Source organism: Macrotis lagotis, chromosome 2, assembly GCF_037893015.1.
Source record: "Macrotis lagotis isolate mMagLag1 chromosome 2, bilby.v1.9.chrom.fasta, whole genome shotgun sequence".
In the NCBI taxonomy this organism is placed as follows: domain Eukaryota; kingdom Metazoa; phylum Chordata; class Mammalia; order Peramelemorphia; family Peramelidae; genus Macrotis; species Macrotis lagotis.
The window spans coordinates 22864036-22886717 of NC_133659.1; positions in this window are offsets into that span (position 1 = coordinate 22864036).

The following is a 22682-nucleotide window of genomic DNA, read 5'->3' on the forward strand; positions in this document are numbered from 1 at the left end:
AACAGTCAAGTACTATTATAATACATATTTTGATTAAACATGTTTTCAAATTGGTCATTTTTGGTATGATCTTCAGAATATTAAGACAATTCAAATGGCTGCAATTAGCTTCCTGCTGGTTTCACAGGCATACAACAATTGAGGTCAGCACAGCTCTTGTAGACCTTCAGTTTGGTAGGCCATCCAATAGCTTCTCTCTCCCAAGCTTTCCTTCAAAGTCACCCAAACACTAAACTCACAATGCCTGTATAAATCTCATATGTGCATGTTCCTGGAAAGTATCCTGCCAGGACAAGTTTCTCCATCTCCTATAAGAAATGGCTCCATGTATGGATGGTATAATACTGTTGCTGGAGAACCTTTTTTCTTTCTTGGTGTTAGACCAGAGCCTCAATCCATACACAATAGCATTTCAGCCACAGAGGTTGCACTGAGTGCACAATCACCACAAAGTCATGTACCATCTCTCCCTCCACTTTAGTCTTAGCTTATAGCTTTTTTTCAAGGTAATTCCTCATTAGTGAGGAAAAGCCATTTTTTTGTCCTCATTGTGGACATCTAACAACTTAGTGAAATCATGCTAAAAACATGAGTACAAGAACACAGCCCTGTTTCACTGGTGCCTTGTAAAGCATGAGAGTATCATGCAATATCCAGAACCTGTGCAAACATGCCATCATGACTCTCATCCTACTGATGAACTTCTCCAGGCAACCAAATTTTGCTATGATTTTCCACAAGCTCTCACAAGGCCTTGGTCAGATCGATGAATCTTGAGTACAGATCTCTGGTCCGTGTCTATAGTTTTTTTTAGACTTGTGAGGCGGCAAAAACTATGACAGCTCCTTGGGAATTTCTGCAGTCATACAGATGAAGAATCACTCTATTAAGGAGGACTCCAGCAAGAATCTTGCCAGTAGCAACTGAGAATTACAGTAACTGGTGCAGGACCAACCACCTATTTCTACTTCCTATGGAAGATAATACAGTGGCCTAGGGAAAGCACAACAAGAGCTAACAGGCTCTTGGTTGAAGAGGAACTAAAGTAGTAGCTTTGGGAAATGTCATATGCTTTGCAAGCAGCCTCAGTGTTTGAAGTCGCATTCCTCCCTCTTATGGAGCAGTTAATCCCTTGGCCAGCTCTTGAGCTAGGCTCACCTGGCCCCCTCCACATAGGTCAGACTTGATTGTATTTAGTGGTGTTCAAGAGGGGTCTTCTTTAAGAATTTGAAGCAGACTTGTAAAAAGGTAAAGGTGGATAATGTGAATAGAACTACCAGTTCAGTCTTGGCTACAAGGTGACTTTAGTCTTAAGTGGATATGTCATTTGTGTATCATAGATATACAGCCCCTGTATTTTCTCTACTGGACCCAGGAAACTACATCCCTATTTGGAACTTCCCTTTGGAAAGTGGTATGAGGAGGGTTCAAAACTGAAATTGACTCCTCTTCAACCAGAAGCCCATTAACTCAAAGTAATGGCTTTAGAAAATGTCATATGCTCTGCAAACAACCTCAGTGTTTGAAGGTGCAGTCTTCTTCCCTATGGAGCATTCAGCATGAGTCAGACTTGGTTACTTTTACTGATAATAGCACATGCTTGGAGAGGTCACATTCAAGAGATGTCATTTTTTTTTTGCAAGGCAAACAGGGTTAAGTGGCTTGCCCAAGGCCACACAGCTAGGTAATTATTAAGTGCCTGAGACCCGATTTGAACCCAGGTACTCCTGACTCCAAGGCCGGTGCTTTATCCACTACTCCACCTAGCCGCCCCGAGATGTCATTTTCTTAAAACAGTTGGTTTTTACCTTTTTTTGAATTTTATTTAATTTTTCTAGTTATATGCAAAGGTAGCTTTCAACACTACTCAACTTGTAAGACTGAGTTCTACGTTTTTTCTACCACCCTCCCTTCTCTCTTCCTGGGTGGGCAGTCTGATAAAAGTTGTACATTATGTTTAACATGATTCCATATTGGTCATGTTCTAAGAAGAATTAGAATTAAGGGGGGAGCACCATGAGAAAGAAAGGAAAAATAGTTTTTAGAAAAGTGAATGGAACATGCTTTGCATTCAGAAGGCATAATGGGTTTTTTCCTTCTGGATGTGGATGGCATTGTCCATAGAAGGTCTCTCAGGATTGTGCTTGATCACTGAACTGTGATGAGGACCTGTGTCCATAGCTGGTCATTTCACAACGTGTACAATGTTCTCTTAGTTCTGCTCACTTCACTTGGCATTGGCTCATGCAAGTCTTTCAAAGCCAGAGAGAGAATTTGACTACCATGTCAATTTTCGAGGGGCTTTCATTTTCTTGAACTGATGGTAGAGGATAATGCCACCATTTTCTCCTCTAATTGTCCAGCCTTTTTAGTTTTACAATCAAACCTGTATTATGTTCTCATTGATATTGTCTCTGAAAGTTCTTCTATTCTAGTATAGTTTTTTAGCAATTAAGTTGAATAAGTTCTTGCCAAATGTTCAGTTTTTATGAGGCAGAAATGTTTTAAATGAGACTTTAACCTTCAGCTGTGAGTAACATGGGAGAGCTCCTGTGTAACTAAAGAGACAAAGTAATACTGAGTATGACTCTCCCATTGTCTAGCCCTGCTGCTACTGATACACTTGTAACTTCATTCTTCCTCCTAGGGAGTCACCCATATCTAGTTCTCTGGTCTTGGTATTCCATCCAGAGTCTTAAGTATTTACACAATGACTAGAGTTTCCCTTGCAGAGTGACCTGGGGGTGCACACAAGGTCAAGGTTGTTAGGCAGGATCCAAAGTGATGGTTTTGGGAAATGCCTAGTGCCTGGGCCAGCTTCCCCACTAGGCTTATCTGGCTCTCACCATGAGTCAGAATTGGTTGAAGGGATTGTTTAAGGTCAGAGAGCCATTTTTAGGGATGCCTTCTTTAAGAATTTGTGGTTGACTCATGTGCCCTGGAAAGGCAAAGGGTGAAATCCTGAATGAATGCAACTGTCCTATTGTCCACCTCTGCTGCTACCTATGCAGTGATGGAAGTGGATTGTTATTCATCTTTCAGCCTTGAATGAATGAAACCAAGTGGTGAGGGTGATGGCCCATCTCCTATGTCTGTTTTCCACTATTGACTCTTCATATTTAATGAGGTGGCAAGGACAAGCCTACAAAGCTGATGTCTGACCAGCACTCATGAAGAACTGTTACAGAATCTCGTTATCACTTATCCTCTTGAAACCTTGCTCAGGTTTCAAGGCTCTAGATTTATAATCCTTTGCTATGATCTATCCAAGATGAAAGTAGTGGATGGGTTATTGAAGGAAGGAAGATTATGGACAAGTGTTTCAAGTTGCAAAGACCCCTCCCTACCCCTGTGTACTCTGCACAGCCCGCCTTGCTAATGGGAATCAAGAGGGTTGAGAGCCCATCCTCCTCCCTTGCAAGTTGACACTCTGGGTACAGATTTTTTTTAATATTCTTACTCTATTAGAATTCCATCCTGGGAATAGATCCTTTCTAAGAACTCTTCCTTAGATGAACCAGGTATAAATGAGTTTTCCTTTTCCCTCTGAACAATAGATTTTTACAGTCACAGCCCTTCAATCCTAAGTATCTATAAAACTTAAAACATGGTCACCACAGTGAGAAACTATCCCTTCTTGGACTGAAAGTCTCAAGACTTGACCCTTGGGGCTTTGATAACTATCTAACATGTTTGTTAACCTCTCTAGTGTTTTTTTGCATGTGACTTGACTCTTCAACTTGGAAATCATTTCTACTAGGAATATTTATAGATACGACTTCTCACTCAAGTTAATCATCAGTCTTCGACAGTTCTATGATGGTTCTATTTTGATCAATTAGAAGTGCCTTTAAAATACTTATTTTTTCAATCTTCCAATTAAAATTTTCTATCAACCATCATTGGTTCATCAGTTCATCACTGAGCAGTTGGTCAATTGTCTCTCAAACAATTCTCCTTGTCTGCACAAAGGGGGGTCTCTTTGCCCTGCCAAAAGACAGGAGAGGGCAATGATGGCATGTGACTTATTTTAGTCACATTCCTGATCATTTTCCAGTTCTGGTGTTGAAACCAGGCCAGAGGCAGTGAAGGATGAAATTTCTATGATTTGCATTCTGGTCAGATCTTTAACATATCATTTCTACTTGGAACATGGTTTAAAAGTTTTCAGAATAGATAAAGAAAAATATTGGAGAAATGGAAACTCTCTAAAAGAATGTGGTAGAATAATTCTTTTTAAAATGGTTACAGGATAAAAGCAGGCCTCCCCCTTCTTTTCTTCTAGTTTGGAGGAATTGCTTTAGCTATCCAGGTTGTAATTATCAATTGGTTTTTAACCTTGCAGCTCCAGAATCCTCAACCAACCAAAGCTCATGCATGTCTCCCCATAGTAGTATTGATCATAATAGAATGAATATCTTCTTGCTAGACAGTTGGATCCCCATGTACAGAGATTGTTTTTGTCAGCAATAATTTTGTGCCTCAGTTAAAAATCATCATCTATAAGCTTGCCACTCCAACCAAATCGGAGATAAACTGGTCAAGAACCAATGGGAATGATGGTTGGGGGCCTTGCATTCATTCATATTTGGTCTGGTAAGCCATATTCCCTTTTTGTTCTCCCCTAGGGGAATCTAGTAGTTTGATTCAGAGTACTAAATTTTGTTTCCTTTCCAATCTAGGAAGACACAAAATAGCTATTTACCTTCTTCAGTACGCTAGTTCTAAGAACTTTATTATAACTGTTCTTGTCTAATTCTTGGAACAAAAAGATTTGCAGCCTTCTCTTTATTTTTTCCCTTCCCTATCTTTAATTTCAAGTTAAAAAGGGGAAAGACTGATGTTGCAAGTCACCTACCTGTCATGACTCACCACTAAACAAAGGCAAAGTTTTGGTATAATTTAGAGAACTAAATTCAGAGAGAAGCTTTTTCTTCCCCAGTAGAAATTGATGAACTAATGACTTTTTTTTTCAGTCTCCCTATCCTGTTGTTTTAGAGATGATTCATTAGCCAATGGCTTCTACTGCTCCCATTTTACCACAGTAGAGATTTCTCCATCACCTTACTCAATCCTCAGTGTTGGTATGGATTCTTGTTGGGGTCACCTAAATGGTGACATACCATTGCTAGACTTGGCAATCTTTTGCTTTTTGATCTTTAACCCTTTCTGTGGAAGAATAAAATCCTTTTTTCTATCAGTGACAGGGAACAGTTTGTCTAATTTAGATGAGCTGAAGAGAAAAGGTCTTTGGTTAGGCAGCTTACTTCCATGTGTCTAGTGTGAGCCTTCTAGCACTACTCTAACTTAAACAACTTATTGATGGGAAGGCATATCACAATCACACATTAAAATGTCAACTACTTACATGATAATTCTATTTTCATTTAGACTCTCCTCCTTAGGAAAGTCTTCCCCATTATATCAACTTTCCTTAGATACCTATGAAGTAGATGGTTTCTACTTCATTTTTGGACTAGATGATTTTTTGAGGTCAATTTTAATATCCAAGAAGGTTCTGGAGGTCAGATAGGTGGCACAGTGGATAAAGCACTGGCCCTGCAGTCAGGAGGACCTGAGTTCAAATTTGACCTCAGGCACTTAATAATTATCTAGCTGTGTGACCTTTAGGCAAGTCACTTAATCTCATTGCCTTGCAAAAAGCAGACTCCCAAAAAGGTTCTGTTAGTTAAATCGGAGTTTCAGGTCCTTAGTACTCTGATACCCTGTAACTACAGTCTAGAAATCTTTTGTCCCATGGTTCAAATCCTTAACCAATTCCATGTCTTGTAACTACAATGTCTCACCAAGCACTTCTCCTACATCTTGACTCTATCAGTGATACTCTGAAAGTCCTTCAAGAGTGTAAGAATAAAGTGGGAATCTGGAGTTTTTTTCCTTTCCTTTCTTAGTAAGAATCAATGTCTCTTGTCTTACACAGTTGTAATTCCTATAAATGAGATTACTTGAAAATTTGGACTCACTTTGTGCTGACCTCAATCAATGAAGACAGGTTCCCAACCCTAGAAGGAGAGATGACTGGTGTTTATTTCTGATTCTGTCCACAATTGCTAGCTCACTCTTTTCTTCAGTCTTGGGAATATCCTTTAGTCTCCAGTTTCATTATCTTTCTGCTGAAATGCCCATAATTTGATGGTCCCTCTTATACCTTTCTTTTCTCAAAACAAAAGCAGATCATTGAACTTTGGGAAATCCTTAGAGGGAAGGGAGAGGTTTCCACAAATGTAAGTGAATCCAATGCACATGTGTGATTTTTATATTTGAACATACAAGGATCAGACCCTGTTTAAGGGTCCTTAAAAAACCATTGCCACTACTTACACTTCAGTTTAAGGGGCTAAGGGGCAAGAAGGCTAGCCCAGATCAGATCTCCTCAGAATACAACACTGGTGTCAGGGGAAGGAATATTTAGTATAGGATTTATGTACCGCATTTTCAAAGTGATTTTCTTGCTTTCTAAATCTACATCCCCCACCCCCAAGAGGACCTTAATGAATATAGTTTAGTCTCTGGACTCAGGTATGATCCTTAGTGGTACAATGAGCTGCTAAGATGCAAACCCTGAGGCTTACTTTTGGTGAGAATAATCCTTTCCTGGAAGACAAATGAAGAGCTCAAAAGACAGTTTCTGGGTAATCAATAACTAAACTAACTGTTGATAGAGGTCAGCAGTAATCAAAGACAAAAACCATAGAAATTCCTGAATGCTTAAATATGGATGCCAGTTTGGTTTAGAAAACACTGAAGTCATCTAAAGAAAGTGGGGTCTTCTGTTTGCAGTATAATTATTAGGGTGGGAGGTGGGTAACATGATGGATGAGTGAGAATCTACTCCAGGCAGGTAAATTTTAGCATCAAGTTTCATACTTAGCTTTCCTACCTCTAACCTTTCATGGAAGGTCTGGACTTGAACCACTTGACCTTCTAGTTCTTATGGGGGTGGGTCAAATTTGCATTTTTGGTCTTTCAGTACCATGAGGGAACCTTCTCTCCAATTTAATTTCTCAGTACCCAGATTGCACAGATCTGTGCAATCCTGGACAGATCGCTTTATTTAGTGTTTCTACCTCAACCTTTCTCTTGAGCTCATAAAGACATTTTTTTCATTAGTGATCTGCCCTAGAGGAAGAATTTTTGTATATGCATGTCTCTTAGACATCAATGTTCTTACTTCTTACTCAAATCTTAAGATATCTGGATCTTGATTGTAATGAACCCTATCACTAATGGGTACCTGAGTTTTAATCAAGAGTAGTTTCTCAGTCCTTTGAGTGTGGGGTTCAGAGTTGACCATCTGATATGAAATCTACTCAAGAATTCTCATCCTCATAGCCCAGGAAGTTTCTGGATTCTTGTATTGGTATTAATACTGGGGCCTGGCTTATAAAAACTTGGTGCCTGAAGATAACACCAAGCATGCTAACCTCTGCATGAATATCATTGTGCTCATGTTCCAAAAGGCAACAGATTGCAGCCTTAGCAGCATGTGGGCTAGACCTCAAGCCAAGTGATTTTAGTTCAAATCGTTTCTGAGGCTGCCTGAGTGATATTGCACAAGCTCCTGAAGAAAGAGGGTATGGTACACTGAGGCCTGGGAAGAAGTAACAAGAAAGAATTGAATCTCTGAGGTCCCTTCTAGTTCTAAATCAATGATCCCAAGACTTTACCTACTTAGAAAAAAGTAAATTAAAGCTACCTGCTGCCCTTAGAGCTCAGAAAATGAGATTTTGGTGAAAATATTCAGACTGAATCCCAAATATTGGGCATAAAAGGCTTTTTTTCTCAGACTACAAAAAGCACATAATTATGCAGATATCTTGGCATGGACTGGCACTCTACCTTGGGCCACTGCCTTGGACATTTCCTCCTAGCTTCATGCATCTGCAAGTTTGTTCAAGTGCAAAAACAGGTGATCAATTTATCAATGTTAATTGGCACATTTGAATAGCAAGATGTAAACAAGCTGCCAGAAAGGAAGCTCTCCCAGAGAACCTTATTTAATTCTGTTTTTGAGAGTATCTCTTGATAATGGAACAGAAATCTGAAATGTGTCCAATGCTATTTGGAGTTTATTCTCTAATGGAAAATGCTTGTTGAATGCCCTTTGCTAGTTTGCCAATAAAATTGCCTTTGCATGTGTTTTGTACCTGAATATTCCAATATAGAATCTTACAGTTATCTGACTACTAAAGAGGAGGTTCCCCTGGTTATCGTGTTCTTGACCATGGCTATTGCCATTGTAGTATAAAGTCTAAAGTGAGGAGCAAGATTTCGGGGAATGTAGGAAGCTCTGGCTCTCCTAAGCCAGATTTCACTATCCCCTTAATGCTTCAGACACCTGTTGGGGAATTCCTTTTCTGTAGGAGTCCCCTACCTAAACTAGAATGGGAACCAGTCAGGTTTGTGGGGGTGAGAAGCTCTGGGTTTACCTTTCTAGCTTATCCTTGATCACTCATTCCAGTTCTTTTATATATTTCTATATCTCTCTATATAGACATACATGTGTATGTATGTATCGATCTATATATATAGATCAATATATATACACACATATAGCTCTATATACGCATATATAGATTTACATATGTATAGATCTCTATGTGTAAATATATATATACATATATACACATATATACACACATATATACATATATGTATGTGTATATACCCTTGAATACTTGAGTCAATATCTGGGTCCAAAGCCATCCTCTGATCAATATTTCTAACTTGGATCAAGTGATATTCCTGGCACCTCAAAGCAGTCTTTTTTTTTCTTTTAGCTTTTCTTCAGAGCTCCTACAGTGTGATAGTATTATTTTATTTTATTTATTTTATGTTTTTTTTTGCAAGGCAAATGGGGTTAAGTAGCTTGCCCAAGGCCACGCAGCTAGGTAATTATTAAGTGTCTGAGACCGGATTTGAACCCAGGTATTCCTGACTCCAAGGCCAGTGCTTTATCCACTACGCCACCTAGCCACCCCGATAGTATTATTTTAAATGCTCAAATAGATTAATACTCATTTTGAGTTCTCTCTAAATCTAGGTCATAGTTCACTCATATCTGATTGCCTTATATATAACTTTTGTAGACTTCCAAAAATTGATGACTAGACTCACTCGACATACAAGAGGCTTTCCTCACTTGCCCCGAATGTCAGAGGTTAACAGGGCAATACTTGAGAACTGTGCAACTTCTATTTCTCATTCTTTCCATTAGATCATTTCATCTTATCTTTGTCTTCTATGATATTTTTTACATTCTGGATTCCTATTTTTCCAATGTCCCTCATTCATTATCCAGTTTATCACTCTCATACCTACCATGGGCTTTTCCATTGTCTTCTGTGTGAAACTCGTCTTGCATATCTTAGATGTAGTGATGTTCTAGGCCTAACAATTAGCACCAAGAAAACAAGTTCCTCACTGTTAAGTTCCTTTTGGGCTAGTTGCTCAGGAAATGTTAGGTTTGTGCCAGGCTAGCTTGTCCTTACCCAGGCGAATGTTGATGGGGTGGGACATAAGGATGGAAAGCATAACACGATCACTTAGATCTCAAAGTACTCAGTTTATTCACCAGAATATAAGTGCTTAAATATCCTCCCCAGTCCCTGTTCCATTCCCGTGACACTCTACAATCAACCAGTACATAACATTCTGGTGCTAGAGGATACCAGGTGATGAAGCTTTATAGTACTCAGTCTCTCACATATCCCCTATTTTTTTGAAGCAAAATTCCATAATTCAATTACATAATGGATTCCACATACACTGTAAACAAAAGTTCAAAACTAGTATAAACAAATGTCAATTTAAACAATAGTAAAAACAACTAAGCATCCAAGTCAACATGAGTTATTAAATTTTACAAAATATTTCCATCTTTATGCATGAATTCACAGAAATATCCCAGAAGGGGGCCATGATTTGTGATATTTCCCTCACTATAAACATGTAATGAATAAATGAGACAAAGAATATCACATAAGTAACTGTTTGACAATTGTATCAATTTAATATCAAAAAATCAGTACAAATCTTTTCCCAAAAGAAATAAATTATGATTCAGTTTTCCAAAATTCTTAGAAATACAATTTATCCTAATATAATTTGCTTCTGAATTACACACACACACACCAGAAACAACTCTTGACACATTTACTAAGCTAAGATTGCTACCCTGGCCAGTACCAGATCTTGGAATATAGGAACATTTTCCCACCTCTCCAGGCCAGTGGAGAGATGTAAGATGTCCTATAGATGTTTAAAATACATATACACACCTAACACACCAATTAAGATCATTCAACAGAAATAAGCCATAGGCACAGGCTTCATTCAAAAGACAAAAAAAATCTAAATTTCCCAATCCCAGAAAAGTCTTCTAATGATTTTCTTTCCTTTGGTGATAATGCAGACATTTCTTTCAGAAAGCCAGATTTCTTTCCATTTCCTGTGGAAATACCAACATCCTGGTTCTCAGATTATTACCTGGTCAGGTCCTTTCCATTTTCCTTCTCTATCTTTCCATGTTACTTTTTCTTTCATAATTTGTACTGACTCTCCTGAAATAACCAATTATTTCCTTTGCGTTGTTCAATTCCCCAAAAATTCATAGCCAGAATAAGCCAATTGGAATCAAATTTCAAAAAAACATTATGGTATAAGTTACATAATTCAAGTTGCATTTCATGTATTCTCCCTTGTTTTCGAAGCACCATTTTAAGCATCTGGTTCATTTTTCCACCACCCTTTGCCCCTGTGGACTCCAAGGAATTCTAGTAATAATACGTGTGATAGCAAATTCTGCACAAATTTTTAAATGATGGAACCAGATAGGCCAGATCATTATCAGTCTTCAAAGTCTTGGGAAGTTTACCAAGGGAGAAAAGCAATTCAATGATTTCTCACATGTTTAAAGCACCCCCCCCCCCAGTTTATGGAGTCCCCCAGACAATGTCTGAATAGGTATCAATGCAGATGTGAACATTCTTCAGTCTGCCAAACTCAGATATGAGTGACATCCATCCCTTTAGGATCCATGGAATCCCTTGATGTTTTGGGGAGAAAAGGCACATGATTAGTACATCATGGCACAAATTTTCTAGCTTGTTATTTGGTAACCCATAAGCAAACTTCATAATGCTCATGTCAATAGATGTAATTTATCATGAGCCTTCATAGCTTCAAAAACAGGAAAGGTTAGGTAATATAGCATCAACAATAGTATTTCCTTTAGTTATAGAGCCTGAAGCATCAGTATGAGACCTAATATGAAAGCAAAATAGAGAACAAGTGAATCTTCTAAGCAAAAGTTGCAGTTCTTGAACTAATTGACTAATGTTCTGGTTAGTGGTGTCCTTGATTCGGGAAGTTTCTAAATGCTGTAGTATACCCAAACATTTTCTATCTGTGATAATATTGATGGGTTCATGAATTGTCACAGCTTGTATTGCTTAAAGTTCATTTTGAGTGGATTGAAATAGAGTAATAGATCCCTTCTATTTCTATCTGGAATGTAAAGGGTAGCTCTGTTATTTTTTGTTGCATCTGTAAAATCATTTATGTCATCTATAGGTTCCTCTTTCACTATCCACTCCATAATCATGGCTATGAAGAGAAAAATTTGCTAAGCACTAATGGTGATTTAGATGTTATTGGCATATTCACCAAAATCTGCCATTCTTCCAAGGGCTTAATACTGCCATCTATAAATTTCATCCATAATGGGATGTGAATTTTCAAAGGTTCTTCTCTAAATAACCCTATTACTATATTTCTAGCTTTTAAAAGTGCAAGCATTTGCAAGTATGTAATGAACACATTCTTTCCCTGCACATTTAAATATACCCATTCCACAATGCCTTGCCTTGCCCCTGATGTTTAATTCCAGTAGGACATGTCCAGTAGAATACCATGTCTAAAATAGTTATTTCAAGATCCTACAAAAGGTGTAATCTTATGCTGTGTTCAATTGCCTGATGATATGTATGCTAGACTTTGCTTCTGCCATTCATTCCCTCTTTGATAACAAATTCTTGTCTCCTTTCATACGGTAGTTTCATAAGATCATTAGAAATTCTGACCCAAGGTCGTATCCATTGTATATCACCTATCGACTCCTGAACATCATTTAATGCTCATAGTTTGTATTCAACACAGGTGACTTCATCTTTATGGTGTTAGAATTTATCTGGAAAACTAAATATTGAAAAGGAAGGTGTTCTTGTATTTTATCTGGTGCTATCACTAATCCATATCCCTCAAGATCAGCTTATGGTGTCTTGCAACATTTCTTCCAGTACTTCACTATTTTCGTAAGATGTCATCCATATAATATAAAAAATATGCATCTTTATATTTACTCCTAACCTCTAATGCTTCATGTGCAAAACATTAACATATACTTAGACTGTTTTTCATTCCTTGTGGCAACAGCTTCCAATGATAGCTATCATGAGGAGCTCCAAGATTTGTGTTGGGAATGGAAAAGGAAAATTTCTCAGTCTTGTGGGTGAACAGGAATAGAATAGAAACAATCTCTTAATGCCAATCAACCGTAACGATTGCTCTTTGGGCATCATGTTAGGGGAAGGTAATCATGGTTGTAAAGCATTCATTTCTTTCATGGCCTCATTGATCACTCATAATCTAACATCCTCCATTTTCCTCATTTTTTTAAATAGCAAACATGGGAGTTCCAAGGGCTATGACTTTTTTCCAATATGCCCTTGTTCTAATTCTTCCCTAACTATATCTTTTAAAGCTAAAATCTTTGCTTCTGTAAGGGGTCCATCATTCCATCTATATAGGTTTCATATTCTTCCACTCCAATTTAACAATTGGTACATTAATCCTTCCTTACTCAACAGCAGCCCCAATCAAAGAATCCATTTTAATTTTTGCCCCTAATTGACATAATAAATCTTCCCCATAAAATTGTAGGGACTCCAACTATGAAAGGAGTGATAGTCCCTGCTTTATCTTTTTTCCATTTCAAGGGTTGACATGAAATTTGTTTCCTGTAGACCTCCAAGGCCCACTAAATTAGTATCGGCAGCCTGTTTAGGCCAAGCTTGTGGCCAGTTTTGTATGGGGAACACAAATCTACCCCAGTGTCAATCAAGCCTAGGAAAGCAATTCCTTCTACTTGGATAACAAAGAGGTTTTGATGAAGAAATCATAGTTGTAAATGTAATTTCATTGTGGCTTCTGTTTTGGCCCCTTTTTCCAATTCGTTTTCCTTTCTATTTATATCAGATCTTGAAGAAACATGTGACTGAGCTATGCATTGGTTTTCATTTATGTAGCTATCATCATCATTCCTTAATGCAATAGAGAAATTTTCCCCATTCATGTGCTTTACTAAAGGTATAATACTGAGTATTCTCTGGATTTGGTGGGGCTAAAATGAATGCAAACTCCTCCTCAGTTAATCATAAAGGGTGAATAGGTATTTCAGTAGAAGCATATAGAGGCACCCTAAATTCCCCAGCACTTTTGATTGTCAATAGTTTGATATGGGTTGACTTGCTGCCAAAGCTGCATATAGGGTTTCCCATTCCATCTCCTGCTGGTCCTGAACTGTCATACCCCATGATTGTTTTTGATGGGGCCCCTCAGAGGGGATCCCTTTCTCCATTTAAATTTTCTTGTCTACATTCTGATGCTCAGTATCCTGCCTTTTTACACTTTGAGCATGGAGTTCTAGGATGATGTGCCCTGACCTTGGTGAGTTTAGCTCCTTGGGCACTCCAACAATCTTTCTTTAAATGTCCAGGTTTTCTACATACAAAGCAAGTTCATTTCTCCTTAGTTTCCACGTGCATATTAGGAAATTCCTCTGTCACTAATTCTGTATGATACACCTAAGACTCTTACTCTATCACATCTTTGAATCATTTCCTCAGTGGTGGTATCCCTTAAGTCAATCACTGCTTTCTGGCAAATTGGCATTTGCGTTAGCCCATGCTAATTGTTTTATTAATACATCTATTCCTGCTATGTCTCCTAAAATTTTTCCTACTGCCTCCTGTAACCGGGCAAATAAATCTACAAAAGCCTCATCATTTTTGTCTGATAAGTGCAAATGATTCTTTTTGTATTGGAATATATCCCCAATCATTCTTTACACTGGTAGCAATTCTTTCATATGTCTCTAACAGCCCATAACATAGTTGGTCTGCATTGTTGAAAAATTGACCTGTGCCACTTAATTGTATATAATATGTGGTGGCATTGGGACCTTGTGCATGCCTCAAAGCCATCTATCCACATTGTTCTATAAACTATCATCCAAAAGACAATTGTCCAGATGATAACCATGCTCTGTTTACATTCATTAGGTGTTAATAATGGAGTATGCAAAAGTATTCAACTGTAGGTGGATCTTGGCCAGTATTCCTCTACTGCCTTCTTTAAATCTGACTGTATTTATATTTACTGACTCATGTCTTCTCCTAAACTTTCCTGGATTAAAAGGATCTGGTTCCTAGATAATAGGATGGGATTGAAACTCAACTCCTAAATCCATCAAACTTTCTCCCTTTTGCTCTTTCAAATGGCCTTTTGTAATGCTGAAGTTTTTATTTCTTCTGCCTCAGGCCATAGAGATGAATACATTTTTCCTTTATCTCCCCTTTCCTCTATACTTCTTGTTTCAGCTGCTTGGTGATTAACTTTTTACCTCTTCTGAAATCTGTTTCAGGATGTCACCTAGATGCTGTTTATATCTGCTGTCCTTATCGTGGACTCCACTCAGATAGTTCTGCTTTCGTGTCCCTGTTTGGGGCCATATGTTATGTTCCTTTTGGACTAACTGCTCAGGCAGTGTTAGATTCCTGCTTATCCTTACCCAGGAGAATTTTGATGGGACGGGAGCCAAGGATGGAAAGGATGTGATAAGTTCTCCAAGATCTCCAAGTACTCTGTTTATTCACTAGAATATAAGTGCTTAAATATCCTCCCCAATACCCAGTCCACTCCCATGGCACCCTATCATCAATCAGTAAATAATACTCTGGTGCTAGAGGACACCAGGTGATGAGGCTTTACAGTACTCCCACACACGTCTTACACTTCACCAGCCATACATAGAATCATCCATACATGAACCCATTGCTTTCTACTAATGGACAATATTGAATATTTTGAATAAGTTCACATACTTTGTATACTTTTCAAGGATGTACACACATAAATCATAAGGTTGGTGTGTGCAGTTCAAAGTGTTTACAAGGCTGCAGAGGAAAATGTGGGAGAGGAGGTTTAAGACTGCCTACCAAACTGGAAGTCTACAATGCTGTTCTGTTGACCTCATAGCTGAATGCCTGTGAAACCAACCTATACAGTCTTCAGTGCTGTGCCAGGAAATTGAATCACTCCCATGTGAATCATCTTAGATTCTGAAGATAATCTAGAAAGATGAGGGTTTCCAGAGCTGAATTGCTAAGCCAAGTGTGCTACTCCAATGAGTTGACTACAATGTTCTAATGATGAAAGTAATATTGGCCTAAAATTACTTCTTGGAGAACTCATGCAAGATGAAAGCAAGTCCCTATGGTGCTACAGTCTCTTAAGTACCTAATGTAAATTCATTTCTTATTTAATTATGTATACAGCCTCTAAACACTAAGGTGTACATGCTGATGGTTTCTCTTGAGAACTTTAGCATTGATTGTATAGTGTGGGAGACATTGACACAGTAGAACCCAGCCTAGGGTCTCCTCATCAGAAAAAGTGGCTGAGCTCTGTGAGCAAGACAGAATTAAAAGAATTGGCTTTTGTCTGACCATGCACAGATGGATGCAACATAACTTGTCTCAAACATCATTTTGATCTTTGATAACAAAGGACAAGAGCTAATCATATCCTCTAAGTACTATCTCTTAACTATCTTCCATGCTTTATCCTTAGAAATTCTGGACAGTTATTCTCCAGAGTTATCTTCCCTTATACAGTGGTATAAAATTTAACATTCTTGACTAAGATAGGTAATTTTTCCCTTTCCATTTACCTTTTTATGAATTTCTTGAGTCTTCTTTTGAAAATAAATTTTCTGATCTTTATCAGGAAATTTTGAAAGCCTTCTAGTTCCATTGAACATCCATCTCTTCCCCTGATAGAATATGTTGAATTTTTCAGGGTAGTAAATTCTTGTTTGTAGTCCAAGATTCTTTGTCCTTCAAAATATCATATTCCAGGCTTTCCAGTCCTTTAATGTCAAAGCTAGTAAATCCTGTGTAACTCTGATGGCTTCCTTTGCATTTAAATTGCTTCTTTTCTGACTGCTTACAGTATTTTCTCCTTTGAGTTTTCTGAAACACGGCTTATGATAGTCCTTGGAGTTTTTATCCTGAGAATTCTTTCTTGAGGTGATGGATTCTTGATCTACTATATTTGGATAGTTTTCCCTGAATTTCCTGAATGACACTTTTCAGGCTTGGCTTTTTTTTTTTTTATCAAGGCTTTCTGATAGACCAATGATTTGTAAATTCTCTCCAGGATCTATTCCAGGTTGTTTTTCCTAAAAGGTATTTCTCATTTTCCACAATTTTTTCAGCCTTTTGACTTTGGTAGAATCTTGGTGGCTCAAAGATTCAGTTTCTATTTGTCCAATTCTAATTTTTAGTTTTTGTGTTTCCTTTTCCAGTTGGGTTAATTTTACTTTTTGCTGAGTTGCATTCTTTCCAGTTGGTCAGTTTGAGGTTCAGATTCAATACTTTCCTTTCCTAGATGATTTTTACTTTTTGAAGAGTTACATTTTAGTTGGTTATTTCTACTTTTAAAGGAGTTGATTTTTGATAAAATGAGTTATGCAGGAAAATTATGAAAAATTTGTCTTCCCATTTTTCTCTTCTAGTTTGATTTTTTGAATTTTTAATCTCATCTATGAGGTTCTGAATGGGAGTCCAATTCATAGGCTCCTTTGAGTCTTCCTATGTAGGCAATTTGTCATTGCTTTTTTTCTCCTGAGGTAGAATTTTTATCATCTCTAGCTGTATAATAGCTTTCTATGGTTAATGCTCTCTTAGCATTTTTTGCTCATTTGATTGAGCTCTGCTCCTGGGCAATAGGGAGTATAGACTCAATAGACATTTTGTGCTGGGACTGGGGTCTGTTCTCTGGCTTATTGCTGGCCAACCCATTGCCTATGCAGCTCAGACATTTGTGTCCTGTCTTTTTCCCATGTTCTCCAGGTTCAGACTTTGTCTGGGGTGGGGGGCCCTCCCTACTGGCTTGCTATCTAGCTGCAGGGACCTGTGCTAAAGTTAGGCTGTATGGATCTGGACTGTACTATGGATAAAAAGCCTCCCATTGACCTCACCTATCTGGATTTACTTCTCTTATTTTCCTTGCCCAAGAGACATCTTCACTGAAACTTTATTGAAGATCCTCTATGTCTACACCTAAAAACCTTTCTTTGGGATTCATAACTCTAATGTCTGTGTAGAGACTCCATGCTGCCATCTTTGAGGTTAGAGTCTTTGATTCTGGACAGTTGGTCCTAGAACATGTTCACATTCAGAAAGGACTTGATGTCAACCACCACATAGACACAGAGGATGGTCTCCTCCCAGGGTATGAACCCAGGGTGCTGGTTTAATACTCCTCGTTGCCTTTCATGTCTAGGGACCTAGGGCTCTCCATCTACCACCAATTGGATGATAGGGTTCTGGTTCATCACAAAGCAGTTCTTGAGTAGTTGGATGATTAGCGTACTCTTGTCCATATCACACCTTTAACCTACCCCCCAAGTTGGATAGCATCATGGCTCAATAGTAGGATAATCATCCTTTCTGAATTGTAGATGAAACTGAGCTTCTGCTGGGACTGGGGTCTGTTCTCTGGCTTATTGCTGGCCAACCCATTGCCTATGCAGCCCAGACATTTGTGTCCTGTCTTTTTCCCCCGTGTTCTCCAGGTTCAGGCTTTGGGGTTGAGGCCCTCCCTACTGGCTTGTGCTGTTAGGCTATAGGGATCTGGACTGCACTATGGATAAAAGCCTCCCATTGACCTTCTCACCTAGATGGATTTACTTCTCTTATTCCTACCCAGGTTCACCAGAATTCATCAGGAAAGTTTAAATTTGAGGGAGAAAGAACAGGGTCAAGTGGGAAGCCCTAAGCCTATGTCTGTATATAACTGAAAATACAAGTATTGTTGGACAACTTCTCTAGGTTAGATCTAGATTCATGCTAAAATCTGGTCAGAAGATATTTTGTACACATTAAGTCTTTACTGTGTCTATGGACAAACCAAGAACTTTTGAGTGATCTCTTCCAGGAGATTGTGTTGATTTGCATCAAGTCCCAGAACATTGCAATATCAATATAGTATCAATAAATCTAAGCTTTAGATGATCATGTTGGGAGGAAGGTATTAAAGTGTTTAAAGTGAAATGTGTGTATCAACATGTTAGAAGCTGAGGTTACATTAATGAACAAAATTTCACCTCTTTCCTTTCTTCTATCACTTTGATCAGAATCATTCCTTTGAGATCATTATGATTTAATTGCTTGTTTCCCCTACACAAGCTAGTTTAAGAATCGCCCCACCATAGTCGACTTAACCCAACCTTTCTTTCAAACTATCTTGGTAATTATAACAGTTGTAAGACTACTTATACCTCTCTGATAAAAGATCAAATTGCCTAAGTATGATTTATCAGGTCATCATGACCAAAGGGGTCTCTAGATATACAGCTGGATGGATGATGAGGATATAAAGTTGTTTCCCACATTGCAACACCAGGGAGCTCCCTCAGAACCATGAACAATAATGAATCTCTCTCCTTAGTCATTCTTACTTTGTAAGGCATGTATTTTAAGTATGGAAATAGTTTATAAATACTATTGTAGTGGTTGTTCCTCAAATAGAGCTCTCTAGGGTCAAGCATGGCAATGCTAGAGAATTGCCCAGAAAAACCCACAATTGCCATTTGGAAAATGGAGCTACCTAGACATTATGACAATAACAAAATAGGTGATACAGTTATCAGTTTCCTCCAGTCTGTCATGTAGTTTGTATTGCTATGAAGTCTTGCAATGATAAATTTCTAACAAAGGATAAAATAAATCACACTGGGGAACAAGATACTAAAGTATAAATAATACTAAACTTTAACTTGATGGAACTTTTGTACATCTCTATAATCTCTGATATCGAGTTGCTACAAATGGTATCAATTATTAAAAACCTGGTATATCCACCTTCTAGAAGCTAAAACACTGGGGTCCTTTACAGTTATGGGGGATTGAGACCCTGTGCCTTTTCTCATCTGTTTTCACAGGACAGAGCAGGTAATGCCTTTACAGGTAACGTGACTTCTCTCACTAAAATAATCAAGCTTATCTCTAAGAATCTGTAGAGAACTACTTCATCTCAGACCCTGGTCCCTGTTTCAGGAAAAGGTGAAATTCCACAAGAGGACCCTATCATCTTAGATGCTTTGATTTCCTGTGACAGCACCTGACTAATACCAATTCTCAAACTAGTATGTTGTCCCTATACAACCCAGTCAATGAACTATGTTGCTAGAAGGCTCTTTCTAGAAATGCCAACAAGTTTCATGGCAAGCCTCAAAGCAAAACAAGAGGAAGATTTCAAAGTCTGACTCGGGGATGACAGGTGTAAGAGTACAAGTCTGCAGGAGATAGATACAGGGTCAAATGTGGTTGGATGGATGAAGGGTTTTGTTGTTGCTAGGTTATTTCAATCAGGTGTGACTCTTTGACCCTATTGCAGGATTTTCTTGGCAGACATACTAGAATAGTTTGCCATTTCCTTTGCTAGTTCATCTTACAGATGAGAAAACAAGACAAATGAGCTTAAATGGCTTGTCCAGGATCACACAGCTGGAAAATGTCTGAGGTCAAATTTGAATTCAGGTCTCCTGACTTCAAGTCCAGTACTCTATCCATCATGTTGGATTACTTGTCAATATAATGACTCCAGAGATGTTGACAAGTTAACCCCCACCACTGCTTCATGAACATCAGGATGAGTTTTAATACTGTTCCACATTGACTGATGTGTAGTTTGATCAGCATTTTGTATAGTAATATTGGCCTTTTCATTTTTACATAAAGCCGAGTTGAGGCTTTTAGAAGTGACTGATTCCTACCCAGGCACTTGATTGGCTGTTTGAGTAACCCCAAACCCCGGAGGTGCTTCCCTAAGCACCTTCAAGTTACAGATGTGGAGCCTATATGGCTTATTTTATCATTTCCATATAGCTGTTAAAAATGTGCAGCGTTTTTTGGCAAGTCAATCAGGTTAAATGACTTGTCCAAGGCCACATAGCTAGGTAATTTTAGTGTCTGAGTTCAGTTTTGAACTCTGGCCCTCCTGACTCCAGGGCCCCAATGTTCTATCTGCTGCCCCTAAAAATGTGCTGCTTTGAACTTAAAAGCTAATCTTTGACTAAGAAGACTTACCAAACTGGTGGGCATTTAGGGAACATTTTGAAGCTCTAGTCTGTCCATGAAGCTCAGACCAATAATATGTGCTTTGTGGCAAACAGAACTGGATACCTCTATTTACAAAGTCTTTTCTACTAAAGATAAGTTGGTCATCATGAGATGATTAGAGCTATCAGATTGTGGGAAGTTACCAATGGTCAGTTGATCAAGAGTGTGTGTGTGTGTGTGTGTGTGTGTCTGGAAGCTGGGGAACGTTCAATGGAGTAATACCTGTCTTGGGCTAGTGCTCCTGCCTTTTTCTTATATCTTCCAAGTTTCCAACTACTTAATTTCTTTCTCTCTAGGATCCTAAGAACTTGAGATCAGTGAAATCCTTCTGGATAGTTCTTACTCCATGGCTCATTGAATGAAAGTCAAAATTCATCTTCTATGGAAAAACTTCCAACTGTTCTAATAAGAGTAGTCTGTTTCCCCTTTTTGTGTTCCAAACTTTCCTATATAGCTATCTGGATATAAAGTCCCTTTTGGTTCTATTTTATCTTTAATTCACCCAGGTTCTCTGGGGACATTCAGTTGTTTCCTTGAATAATTGGCACCCCCCATCAAATTTCTTCCTTAGAGATTTTCACGTTGGTCATGTTTCTATATGATCATTGTATTACCAGAAATGGCCAAATAGATGAGACAAGTTATTCCTCTACAGGAGGGGATAATAGGTCAGACTGAGTCATGAGCTGCAATCTTAGTCATTTCAACATTTCCTACAGTCTTTTTAAGGTGGGATTTTTTTAAAGACCTATTTCTCCTTTTACATCAATCCAAGTGCTCTGGATAAAGTTATTATAAGTATGCACTTTTTTTGTAGCTTATTCTTGATAGCTGAAAGTGACCATGGAGAATATGAATGCTCCAGCCTAAAACATGGTGAAGGTGAAGAGAGCTCACTTATTGGGCATCTCCCTCAGGAGAAGTTTTGTTCTATGGTCCTCAGGATTTGTTCACCACCTTGCATTTTTGTTTAGGTTTTTGCAAGGCAAATGGGGTTAAGTGGCTTGCCTAAGGCCACACAGCTAGGTAATTATTAAGTGTCTGAGACCGGATTTGAACCCAGGTACTCCTGACTCCAAGGCCAGTGCTTTATCCACTACGCCACCTAGCCGCCCCACCACCTCGCATTTTTATTATATGTAATAGCCCCTTTAGTTCTTAAAGGGATTTTATTTTTGAATCTCAATTGGCAACTTTAGGGAAGGAGGCTGAATTAGCCTTAATGCATTGGCAGTTATAAAAGGATAATCCTTTTTAATGTGAACCGAAATATTTACTATTATTATTGATTCTATACCTTCATAAAACAAGATAAAATGAACTTCATTATCTTGGTTGTCTTCTTGGATCCTCTCATTTGTCATTGTCCTGCTTAAACTGTGATCAGAGGTGAGCATAGGATTTAAGTGTGGCCTCCCCAGAGAAGAAGATAATTGATAGTGAATGAAGTGTTTAACCTTTAAGGTTAAAAATAATTTGTTCTATGAGGATTCCTTAAAGGAAACTTGGGCAAAATGTTGGAGACACATAGCAATGTTGAAGTAAGCTTCTCTGGAATATTACTCAAAATGAATAGCCATTTATTCAAATAGTCTTTGCAGATCTTTTCTGAAAAGGTAAAAATGTACCATTTAATCTATTAGAAGACAGATAGTAGATTGAATGGTTGAACTAGACTTCGTGTTTTGCAGTTCATAGAAGTTTCACATGATCTCTCATTTGGTCATTTCCAAGTGCTGAGATTTAATAGGATTAGGAGTTATTTAAGCCTGTTTGGGAGCCAACTTTTAACTTCTGAGATTGCATTTTGTGAAAATAAGTTGATTTTTAGATGACTACTTTCTATTATTTATATTCTCTTTGACTATTTCAATCTTCTCCTGTTTCCCAGAAATGAAAGGGAAAACTACCCTACAACTTTGAATAGAGATATATTCATGGTCATTAGATCTATTATGTAGCATGACATTAAATTCTATCATTTTTCATTTTAAGGTGATAATCTAATGAAATTCATATTGATTTTCATGGAAACTACTCTTGCAGCATCCCATGTATGACTTCAGCACAATTATGAGAAGCCTCTCAGACACAGGGAATGTTTGATAAGACTTGAAATTTCTAGTTCTTTCTTAAATAATACCCTCTACGTGCAAAGATAGTTTTCAATAATCATGTTTGTAGGCGTTGTTT